Genomic DNA, 11828 nt, shown 5'->3' with positions numbered 1-11828 from the left:
AATAGTCCAAACTCTAGCTATATTATTCTCTTTAGCAAGTTTTTCTTCTCTTTCCCACCTAGCATGCAATTCAGCCATCATTCTAATATTGTCATTAATTCGAACTTGGATAGAATTTGCTGTAGGAAATGATTTAATATATTCAACTTCATTAGGCATAACTTTCAGTTTCAAAAGATCAACATCACGAGCAAGACTATCAACCTTAGAAGCAAGAACATCAATTTTACCAAACTTTTCCTCAACAGATTTGTTAAAAGCAGTTTGTATACTGATAAATTCTTTAAGCATGACTTCAAGATCAGATGGTACACTCCTACTATTGTTGTAAGAATTACCATAAGAATTGCCATAAGAATTACCACTGTTAGAAGGATATGGCCTATAGTTGTTACCAAAATTATTCCTATAAGCATTGTTGTTGAAATTATTATTTTTAATGAAGTTCACATCAACATGTTATTCTTGAGCAACCAATGAAGCTAAAGGAACATTATTAGGATCAACATGAGATTTACCATTAACAAGCATAGACATAATAACATCAATCTTATCACTCAAAGAGGAGGTTTCTTCAACAGAATTTACCTTCTTACCTTGAGGAGTCCTTTCAGTGTGTCATTCAGAGTAGTTGATCATCATATCATCAAGAAGCTTTGTTGCAGCACCCAAAGTGATGGACATAAAAGTACCTCCAGCAGCTGAATCCAATAGGTTCCTTGAAGAAAAATTTAATCGTGCATAAAAGGTTTGGATGATCATCCAAGAAGTTAGTCCATGGGTGGGGCAATTCTTTACCAAACATTTCATTCTCTCCCATGCTCGGGCAACATGTTCATTATCCAATTGCTTAAAATTCATAATGCTACTTCTCAAAGATATAATTTTAGCAGGAGGATAATATTTTCCGATGAAAGCATCTTTACATTTAGTCCATGAACTAATACTATTTTTAGGCAAAGATAGCAACCAATCTTGAGCTCTTCCTCTCAAGGAGAAAGGAAACAATTTCAGTTTTATAATATCCCCATCTATATCCTTATACTTTTGCATTTCACAAAGTTCAACAAAATTATTAAGATGGGCAGCAGCATCATCAGTACTAACACCAGAAAATTGCTCTCTCATAACAAGATTTAGTAAAGCAAGTTTAATTTCATAAAATTCTGCTGTAGAAGCAGGTGGAGCAATAGGAGTGCATATGAAATCATTATTATTTGTGCTAGTGAAGTCACACAACTTAGTGTTCTCAGGAGTATTCATTTTAGCAATAATAAAAATAAATAAAGGAAACCGAATTAAAACAAGTAACTAATTTTTTTGTGTTTTTGATATAAAGAAAGCAAACAAGATAGAAAATAAAATAAAGCAAGACAATAAACAAAGTAAAGAGATTGGGTGTGAGAGACTCCCCTTGCAGCGTGTCTTGATCTCCCCGGCAACGGCGCCAGAATAGTAGCTACTTGTGACGGTAAAGCACACGTCCGTTGGGAACCCCAAGAGGAAGGTATGATGAGTACAGCAGCGAGTTTTCCCTCAGTAAAAAACCAAGGTTATCGAACCAGTAGGAGATGAAGGCCACATGAAGGTTGTTGGTGAAGGAGTGTAGTGCGGCGCAACACCAGGGATTCCGTTGCCAACGTGGAACCTGCACAACACAATCAAAATACTTTGCCCCAACTTAACAATGAGGTTGTTAATCTCACTGGCTTGCTGAAAACAAAGGATTAAACGTATGGTGTGGAAATGATGTTTGCTTGCAGTAAACAAAAGAGAACAATGATTGCAGTTGGTTGTATTTCAGATGTAAAAGAATGGACCCGGGTCCACAGTTCACTAGTGGTGTCTCTCCAATAAGATAAATAACATGTTGGGTAAACAAATTACAGTTGGGCAATTGACAAATAGAGAGGACATAACAATGCACATACATATCATGATGACTACTATGAGATTTACTTAGGGCATTACGACAAAGAACATAGACCGCCATCCAGCATGCATCTATGCCTAAAAAGTCCACCTTCGGGTTAGCATCCGCACCCCTTCCAGTATTAAGTTGCAAACAACAGATAATTGCACTAAGTACTGCGCGTAATGTAAACAATACAAATATCCTTAGACAAAGCATTGATGTTTTATCCCTAGTGGCAACAGCACATCCACAACCTTAGAACTTTTTGTCACTGTCCCAGATTCAATGGAGGCATGAATCCACTATCTAGCATAAATAACCCCTCTTGGAGTTACAAGTATCAACTTGGCCAGAGCCTCTACTAGCAATGGAGAGCATGCAAGATCATAAATAACACATATATGATAGATCAATAATCAACTTGACATAGTATTCCATATTCATCGGATCCCAACAAACACAACATGTAGCATTACAAATAGATGATCTTGATCATGATAGGCAGCTCACAAGATCTAAACATGATGGCATAATAGGAGAAGACAACCATCTATCTACTGCTATGGACCCATAGTCCAAGGATGAACTACTCACGCATCAATCCGGAGGCGGGCATGGTGATGTAGAGCCCTTCGGTGATGATTCCCCTCTCCGGTAGGGTGTCGGAGGAGATCTTCTGAACCCCCCGAGATGGGGTTGACGGTGGCGGCGTCTCTGGAACTGTTCTCGTAATTTGGCTCTCGGTACAAGGGTTTTCCACGACGAAGGAATAAATAGGCGAAGGGGCAGCGTCGGGGGAGCCAGGGGGCGCCCTCCCCACAGGTCGGCGCGGGGGGCCCCACAGCCGCGCCGCCATATGGTGTGGGCCCCCTGCTGCCCTTCCTCGACTCTTCTTCAGACTTCTGGAACACTCCGTGGAAAATACGGCCGTGGGCTTTTGTTTCGTCCAATTCCGAGAATATTTGTAAACCAACTTTTCTGAAATCAAAAACAGCAGAAAACAGGAACTGGCACTGTGGCATCTTGTTAATAGCTTAGTCCCAGAAAATGCATAAAAACATTATAAAGTATGAATAAAACATGTACGTATTGTCATAAAACTAGCATGGAACATAAGAAATTATAGATACGTTGGAGACGTATCAGCTGGCCGAGGTGGCGTCCCCATGTGGCGGCGCAGCCATGGGCCCACCGCGCCGCCACGTGGTGTGCACGCCTCGTGGCCCCCCTCCGTCAGGTCTTCTGGCTCCGTGGGTCTTCTTTAAAAATAGGCCCATTGCAATTATTTCCGGGGATTTTCCTGAAAGTTGATTTTCTGCACAAAAATAAGACACCAGGGCAATTCTGCTGAAAACAGCGTTGGTCCGTGTTAGTTGTATCCAAAATACACAAATTAGAGGCAAAACAATAGAAAAAGTGTTCGGGAAAGTAGATACGTTTTGGACGTATCAACTCCCCCCAAGCTTAGCTTATTGCTTGTCCTCAAGCAATTCAGTTAACAACTGAGTGCGATAAAAGAACTTTCACGAACACATTTGCTCATATGATGTAAATATTCTCATTATATGGACGAGTACTTAGGCAATTCATAATAAGATAAATACAAATAAAGTCATCTAATAGTTATGTCAATCATGAAAAAGATATCAACAAACTAATAATAAACATCATGAAACCTATCTATCAGTAGGATTGCAATGCTCATAAAAAGATATGATAAAGTGGTATCTCGCTTGCCTGTATTTGTACAGCAAAACATAAATGCCCAGGCACCTCTGAAGTTCATGGGAAGACTAGAAGTAAAGATTATCAAACATAAAAGCATCAAAATTATACCACAGTTAACCATATTCTGGGACAAACATATTACACTAAGAATGACAATTATGCACTCAAGAAGGTGCTCAAAGAAAGGATGGTGACTCTACATAAAAGTTAAAGATTGACCCTTCGCAGAGGGAAGCAGGGATTAACATGTGCTAGAGCTTTTCATTTTTAAAACAGAAGTAAAATTGTTTTCAGAGGTGTTTGTTGTTGTCAACGAATGGTAGTGGGCACTCTAACTACCTTGTCAACCAGACTTTCAAGAGCGGCTCCCATGAAGGACGTTATCTCTACCAGCAAGGTAGATCATCCCTCTTCTCTTTTGTTTACACATGTATTTTAGTTTCATTATGGATGACACTCCTCCCAACCTTTGCTTACACAAGCCATGGCTAACCGAATCCTCGGGTGCCTTCCAACATTCACATACCATGGAGGAGTGTCTATTTGCAAATTAAGTTGCTTACTGATAAATCAGGGCAAAACATGTGAAGAGAATTATTAATGAAAGTTGTAATTAATTGGGGCTGGGCACCCTGATACGTCCCAAACGTATCTATAATTTCATATGTTTCATGCTACTTTTATGATGATACTCACATGTTTTATACACACTTTATGTCATTATTATGCATTTTCCAGCACTAACCTATTGACGAGATGCCGAAGAGCCAGTTGCTACTTTCTGTTGTTTTTGGTTTCAGAAATCCTACAAAGGAAATATTCTCGGAATTGGACGAAATCAACGCCCAGGGTCTTATTTTTCCACGAAGCTTCCAGAAGACCGAAAGGGTTACAAAGTGGGGCGACGAGGCGCCGCCACCATAGGGCCGCGTGGCCAGAGGGGGGCCCGCGTCGCCCTATGGTGTGGGCCCCTCGTTAGCCCTCCGACTCTGCCCTTCCGCCTACTTAAAGCCTTCGTCGTGAAAACCCCAGTACCGAGAGCCACGATAAGGAAAACCTTCCAGAGACGCCGCCACCGCCAATCCCATCTCGGGGGATTCAGGAGATCGCCTCCGGCACCCTGCCGGAGAGGGAAATCATCTCCCGATGGACTCTTCATCACCATGATCACCTCCGGATTGATGTGTGACTAGTTCACCCCTGGACTATGGGTCCATAGCAGTAGCTAGATGGTTGTCTTCTCCTCATTGTGCTATCATGTTAGATCTTGTGAGCTGCCTATCATGATCAAGATCATCTATTTGTAATGCTACATGTTGTGTTTGTTGGGATCCGATGAATATGGAATACTATGTCAAGTTGATTATCAATCTATCATATATGTGTTGTTTATGTTCTTGCATGCTCTCCGTTGCTAGTAGAGGCTCTGGCCAAGTTGATACGTGTAACTCCAAGAGGGAGTATTTATGATTGATAGTGGGTTCATGCCTCCATTGAATGCGGACGATGACGAGAAAGTTCTAAGGTTGTGGATGTGCTGTTGCCACTAGGGATAAAACATCAATGCTTTGTCTAAGGATATTTGTGTTGATTACATTACGCACCATACTTAATGCAATTGTCTGTTGTTTGTAACTTAATACTGGAAGGGGTTCGGATGATAACTTGAAGGTGGACTTTTTAGGCATAGATGCATGCTAGATAGCGGTCTATGTACTTTGTTGTAATGCCCTGATTAAATCTCATAGTAGTCATCGTGATATATGTATGTGCATTGTTATGCCTTCTCTATTTGTCAATTGCCCAACTGTAATTTGTTCACCCAACATGCTATTTATCTTATGGGAGAGACACCACTAGTGAACTGTGGACCCCGGTCCATTCTTTACATCTGAAATACAATCTACTGCAAACTCTGTTCTTTACTGTTCTTCGCAAACAAACATCATCTTCCACACTATACATTTAATCCTTTGTTTACAGCAAGCCGGTGAGATTGACAACCTCACTGTTACGTTGGGGCAAAGTACTTCGATTGTGTTGTGCAGGTTCCACGTTGGCGCCGGAATCCCTGGTGTTGCGCCGCACTACACTCCGCCACCAACAACCTTCACGTGTTCCTTGACTCCTACTGGTTCGATAACCTTGGTTTCTTACTGAAGGAAAACTTGTTGCTGTACGCATCACACCTTCCTCTTGGGGTTCCCAACGGACGTGTGTCTTGCACGCCATCAAGCAACTTTTTCTGGCGCCGTTGCCGGGGAGATCAAGACACGCTGCAAGGGGAGTCTTCCACATCCAATCTCTTTACTTTGTTTTTGTCTTGCTTTACGTTATTTTATTTACTGCTTTGTTTGTTCTTTATATCAAAAATACATAAAAATTAGTTGCTAGATTTACTTTATTTACTGTCTTGTTTGCGTTCTATATATTAAAAACACAAAAAATTAGTTACTTGCATTTACTTTATTTACCTTTTGTTTATTTCATCATGTTTCCTCCTAAATACACTCTAAAAGACATACCGGTAGGACAAGGGTCTATCATTGGAAGGGATAATATAGAAGATTTTTTCACTCATGTTAGTACGGTTGAAGATTTTGAAGATAGACACTTGGTAGAACTTGCTCCTACTTATGAAATTGCTGCTGCTTTTTTAGTACACATGTTGGAAGCTAGATTTGTTAATCTCAACCCCGTAATCCAACATATGTTTCTTACACTCTCTGATATGGAAAGGGGAGAAAAGAGAGATTTTGTTTTAGATGTCCTTCTTAGAGAATTTGGTGATATAGCTAAAGAAGCTAGAAAAGTTTTTATTGAGCATAAGAGGCTTGGTCTTTTCACCGACTTTGCAAGAACACTTGAAAAGATGGAAAAGGATAGATTAAAATACACTAATAAAACTAATTGTGAAGGGGAGATTAAGACATCAATACCTTGCAAGCTCTTAGGAATGTGCGAGGCACTAGAAAAGAATTATGATTGGATTGTTCCTGAAAATTTGTTTGATGAGAATAGCAAGCCTAAGAGTAATGAAAAAGGGGCTCTGAAACTTACATAGATAAGATACAATGCATAGTTGAGAAAACTCCAAACCCCTCTATTGATGCTTCATCTCTCGATAATACTTGATTCACACTTTTTGCGCCTAGCTGAAAGGCGTTAAAGAAAAGCGCTTATGGGAGACAACCCATTATTTTACTACAGCACTTTTGTTTTATATTTGAGTCTTGGAAGTTGTTACTACTGTAGCAACCTCTCCTTATCTTTATTTTATTGCATTGTTGTGCCAAGTAAAGTCTTTGATAGTAAAGTCAATACTAGATTTGGATTACTGCGCAGAAACAGATTTCTTGCTGTCACCAAATTTAGCAGCCCCTTCTGTAGGTAACTCAGAAAAATCTGCCAATTTACGTGCGTGATCCTCAGATATGTACGCAACTTTCATTCAATTTGAGCATTTTCATCTGAGCAAGTTAAGTGCCCCAGAAAAATTCGTCTTTACGGACTGTTCTGTTTTGACAGATTCTGCCTTTTATTTCGCATTGCCTGTTTTGCTATGTTTGATGGATTTGTTTGTTCCATTAACTTTCAGCAGCTTTGTGAAATGTCCAGAAGTATTAAGAATGATTATTTCACCTCTGAATATATGAATTTTCAATTATGCACTAACCCTCTAATGAGTTTGCTTTGAGTTTGGTGTGGAGGAAGTTTTCAAGGGTCAAGAGAGGAGGATGATACAATATGATCAGGAAGAGTGAAAAGTCTAAGCTTGGGGATGCCCCCGTGGTTCATCCCTGCATATTTTAAGAAGACTCAAGCATCTAAGCTTGGGGATTCCCAAGGCATCCCTTCTTCATCGACAACTTATCAGGTCACCTCTAGTGAAATTATATTTTTATTCCGTCACATCTTATGTGCTTTACTTGGAGCGTCTGTTTGTTTTTATTTTTTGTTTTTATTTGAATAAAATCGGATCCTAGCATTACTTGTGTGGGAGAGAGACACCTCCTCTGTTGCATATGAACACATGTGTTCTTAGCTTTACTTTTAATGTTCATGGCGAAGGTTGAAACTGCTTCATTCATTGTTATATGGTTGGAAACAGAAAATGCTTCATGTGGTAATTTGTATAATGTCTTGAATAATTTGATACTTGGCAATTGTTGTGCTCACATAGATCATGTTTAAGCTCTTGCATCATGTACTTTGCACCTATTAATGAAGAACTACATAGAGCTTGTTAAAATTTGGTTTGCATGATTGGTCTCTCTAGAGTCTAGATATTTTCTGGTTAAGGTGTTTGAACAACAAGGAAGACAATGTAGAGTCTTATAATGCTTGCAATATGTTCTTATGTAAGTCTTGCTGTACCGTTTTATACTTGAGTTTGCTTCAAACAACCTTGCTAGCCTAGCCTTGTATTGATAGGAATTCTTCTCGTGCATCCAAATCCTTGAGCCAAAAACTATGCCATTTGTGTCCACCATACCTACCTACTACATGGTATTTCTGTGTCATTCCAAAGTACATTACTTGAGTGCTACCTTTAAAATTCTATTCTTTGCCTTTACAATATATAGCTCATGGGAAAATAGCCTTAAAAACTATTGTGGTGAAGAATATGTTGCTATGTATCTTATTTCTTATAAGTTGCTTGTTGAGCGGTAACCATGTTTCTGGGGACGTCATCAACTTTTACACCTTTGTTGAATATCATGTGAGTTGCTATGCATGTTCGTCTTGTCTGAAGTAAGGGCGATTTTCATGATCAAATGGTTTGAGTATGCATATTGTTAGAGAAGAACATTGGGCCGCTAACTAAAGCCATGATCCATGGTGGAAGTTTCAGTTTGGACAATTAATCCTCAATCTCTTATGAGAATATTATCTGTTGTTGAATGCTTATGCATTAAAGAGGAGTCCATTATCTGTTGTCTATGTTGTCCCGGTATGGATGTCCTAAGTTGAGATCTATCAAAAACGAGAATCAAATGCGATCTATCTCCTTGGACCTTTGTACAGGCGGCATAGAGGTACCCCTTTGTGACACTTGGTTGAAATATATGTTATGCAATGATAATCCGTGTTAATCCAAGCTAATTAGGACAAGGTGCGAGCACTATTGGTAATCTATGCATGAGGCTTGCAACTTATAGGATGTCTTATACATAACACATATGATTTATTACTACCGTTGACAAAATTGTTTCTATGTTTTCAAAATGAAAAGCTCTAGCACAAAAATAGTAATCCATGCTTCCCTCTGCGAAGGGCCTATCTTCTACTTTATTGTTGAGTCAGTTTACCTACTTCTTTCTATCTTAGAAGCAAACACTTGTATGAACTGCGTGCATTGATTCTTACATGTTCACCTATTGCACTTGTTATATTACTTTGTGTTGACAATTATCCATGAGATAAACATGTTGAAGTTGAAAGCAACTGCTGAAACTTATATCTTCCTTTGTGTTGCTTCAAAGCTTTCTACTAAGAATTTATTGCTTTATGAGTTGACTCTTATGCAAGTCTTATTGATGCTTGTCTTGAAAGTACTATTCATGAAAAGTCTTTGCTATATGATTCAGTTGTTTACTCATTGTCTTTACCATTGCTTCGAATCGCTGCATTCATCTCATATGCTTTACAATAGTATTGATCAAGATTATGATAGCATGTCACTTCAGAAATTATCCTTGTTATCGTTTACCTACTCGAGGGCGAGTAGGAACTAAGCTTGGGGATGCTTGATACGTCCCAAACGTATCTATAATTTCTTATGTTCCATGCTACTTTTATGATGATACTCACATGTTTTATACACACTTTATGTCATTATTATGCATTTTCCGGCACTAACCTATTGACGAGATGCCGAAGAGCCAGTTGATGTTTCCTGCTGTTTTTGGTTTCAGAAATCCTACAAAGGAAATATTCTCGGAATTGGACGAAATCAACGCCCAGGGTCTTATTTTTCCACGAAGCTTCCAGAAGACCGAAAGGGTTACGAAGTGGGGCGACGAGGCACCGCCACCATAGGGCCGCGCGGCTAGAGGGGGGCCCGCGCCGCCCTATGGTGTGGGCCCCTCGTCAGCCCTCCGACTCTGCCCTTCCGCCTACTTAAAGCCTTCGTCGTGAAAACCCCAGTACTGAGAGCCACGATACGGAAAACCTTCCAGAGACGCCGCCGCCGCCAATCCCATCTCGGGGGATTCAGGAGATCACCTCCAGCACCCTGCCGGAGAGGGGAATCATCTCCCGGAGGACTCTTCATCACCATGATCGCCTCCGGATTGATGTGTGAGTAGTTCACCCCTGGACTATGAGTCCATAGCAGTAGCTAGATGGTTGTCTTCTCCTCATTGTGCTATCATGTTAGATCTTGTGAGCTTCCTATCATGATCAAGATCATCTATTTGTAATGCTACATGTTGTGTTTGTTGGGATCCGATGAATATGGAATACTATGTCAAGTTGATTATCAATCTATCATATATGTGTTGTTTATGTTCTTGCATGCTCTCCGTTGCTAGTAGAGGCTCTGGCCAAGTTGATACTTGTAACTCCAAGAGGGAGTATTTATGCTCGATAGTGGGTTCATGCCTCCATTGAATGGGGATGTGAGAAAGTTCTAAGGTTGTGGATGTGTTGTTGCCACTAGGGATAAAACATCATTGCTTTGTCTAAGGATATTTGTGTTGATTACATTACGCACCATACTTAATGCAATTGTCTGTTGTTTGCAACTTAATACTGGAAGGGGTTCAGATGATAACCTGAAGGTGGACTTTTTAGGCATAGATGCATGCTGGATAGCGGTCTATGTACTTTGTCGTAATGCCCTAATTAAATCTCATAGTAGTCATCGTGATATATGTATGTGCATTGTTATGCCTTCTCTATTTGTCAATTGCCCAACTGTAATTTGTTCACCCAACATGCTATTTATCTTATGGGAGAGACACCACTAGTGAACTGTGGACCCTGGTCCATTCTTTACATCTGAAATACAATCTAATGCAAACTCTGTTCTTTACTGTTCTTCGCAAACAAACATCATCTTCCACACTATACATTTAATCCTTTGTTTACAGCAAGCCGGTGAGATTGACAACCTCACTGTTACGTTGGGGCAAAGTACTTTGATTGTGTTGTGCAGGTTCCACGTTGGCACCGGAATCCCTGGTGTTGCGCCGCACTACACTCCGCCACCAACAACCTTCACGTGTTCCTTGACTCCTACTGGTTCGATAACCTTGGTTTCTTACTGAGGGAAAACTTGCTGCTGTACGCATCACACCTTCCTCTTGGGGTTCCCAACGGACGTGTGTCTTGCACGCCATCACACCCCGTTGCCAGCTCTTTTTGCAAAATTATTGGATAAGCGGATGTATATGCCACTAGTCCATTGGTGAAAGTCTGACTGACAAGATTGAAAGATAAAACACCACATACTTCCTCATGAGCTATAAAACATTGACACAAATTGAGAAGTACTTTGAAGGTTTTAAAGGTAGCACATGAAAATTTACTTGGAATGGTTTGAAATGCCATGCATAGGTATTTATGGTGGACACTTTGGAATAACTTGGTTTTCAGGGATTTCGAAGCACGAGCAGCATTCTCGCTCAGTACAAGTGAAGGCTAGCAATAGACTAGGAAGCGACAATCAAGAGAGCAATAACCGTCATAATCATGCTTGCGACAAAATAAAATTAACGGAGGCATAAAAGTAATACAAGAACTCTAAAGCAAAGTAAATCATCGAGGCTTAATTGACTTTTTTTTCAGTCATATGCATGCGTGAGCATGTGCCAAGTCAATACAAATGAATTATTCAGAGGAGGATGATACGTCTCCAACGTATCTATAATTTCTTATGTTCCATGCTAGTTTTATGATAATACCTACATGTTTTATTCACACTTTATAATGTTTTTATGCATTTTCTGAGACTAACCTATTAACAAGATGCCACAGTACCAGTTCCTGTTTTCTGCCATTTTTGATTTCAGAAAAGTTGTTTTACAAATATTCTCGGAATTGGACGAAACAAAAGCCCACGGCCCTACTTTCCACGGAGTGTTCTAGAAGACCGAAGAGGAGTCGAGGAAGGCCAGCAGGGGGGCCTCCCCATATGGCGGCGCGGGGGGCCCCACTGCCGCACCGAGACGTGGGGAGG

The sequence above is a fragment of the Lolium perenne genome, chromosome 4 (genome assembly GCF_019359855.2).
Source record: "Lolium perenne isolate Kyuss_39 chromosome 4, Kyuss_2.0, whole genome shotgun sequence".
Lineage (NCBI taxonomy): Eukaryota > Viridiplantae > Streptophyta > Magnoliopsida > Poales > Poaceae > Lolium > Lolium perenne.
Note: the sequence above shows the minus strand (reverse complement) of the source record.